Source organism: Egretta garzetta, unplaced genomic scaffold (genome assembly GCF_000687185.1).
Source record: "Egretta garzetta isolate BGI_Z169 unplaced genomic scaffold, ASM68718v1 scaffold998, whole genome shotgun sequence".
Taxonomy (NCBI): Eukaryota; Metazoa; Chordata; class Aves; order Pelecaniformes; family Ardeidae; genus Egretta; species Egretta garzetta.
Window position 1 is genome coordinate 22961 of NW_009260416.1, and position 658 is coordinate 23618.

Sequence of the window (658 nt, forward strand, 5' to 3'; positions counted from 1 at the left end):
ACCGTCCCCCCTGCCAGGGTGAGTGCCGGGGATGGCCCCGAGAGGGGGGTCTGGGCACATGGGGGGTTTGGGGTCAGCAACCCCACTAGTGCTCTGAGTGGAGATGCAGGGGGAGAGGTGGGGTGATGGGGGACAGGGGCTGTGTGTAGGGTGGAGAGGGGACACCAGTGTCCGGCACAGTGTTCAGGTGGGAGATAAGAGGGGGGGCTCTGTGGGGCCCCCAGCCGTGGCCCAAAGCAAGGGGCAGGCAGGAAGCAACAGGGGCAGGGTCATTTCATGGGGGTTCCCGTGGCTGTTGGCAGGCAAGGCTGAGTGTGGGGCAGTGGGTGCCCGGGAGGGGCTGTGCCAGGGCTGGGTGACCCTGGTGAGGGGCGGGGGGGGGTGGGGCTGGGGCTGAGCCCTAGGGTGGGGGATGCTGTGAGCTGTGCATGGCAGGGACCAGCCCCTGCATCCCCCACAGCACAGGGACAGGGATGTTGCTGCTGTGCGAGGGACCGTGACATCCCTCTACCATCACCCAGCTCCTGGGGTGCAGGGGGGACTGCAGCAGCACCCTCCACCCTGCTGTGGTCCCCAAGGGCTCAGTGTTGGCTGTCCCCAAGGATCCCACCCCTGGAGCCATGGTGATGCTGTCTGGCATGAGCCCCATCCTGCTCCC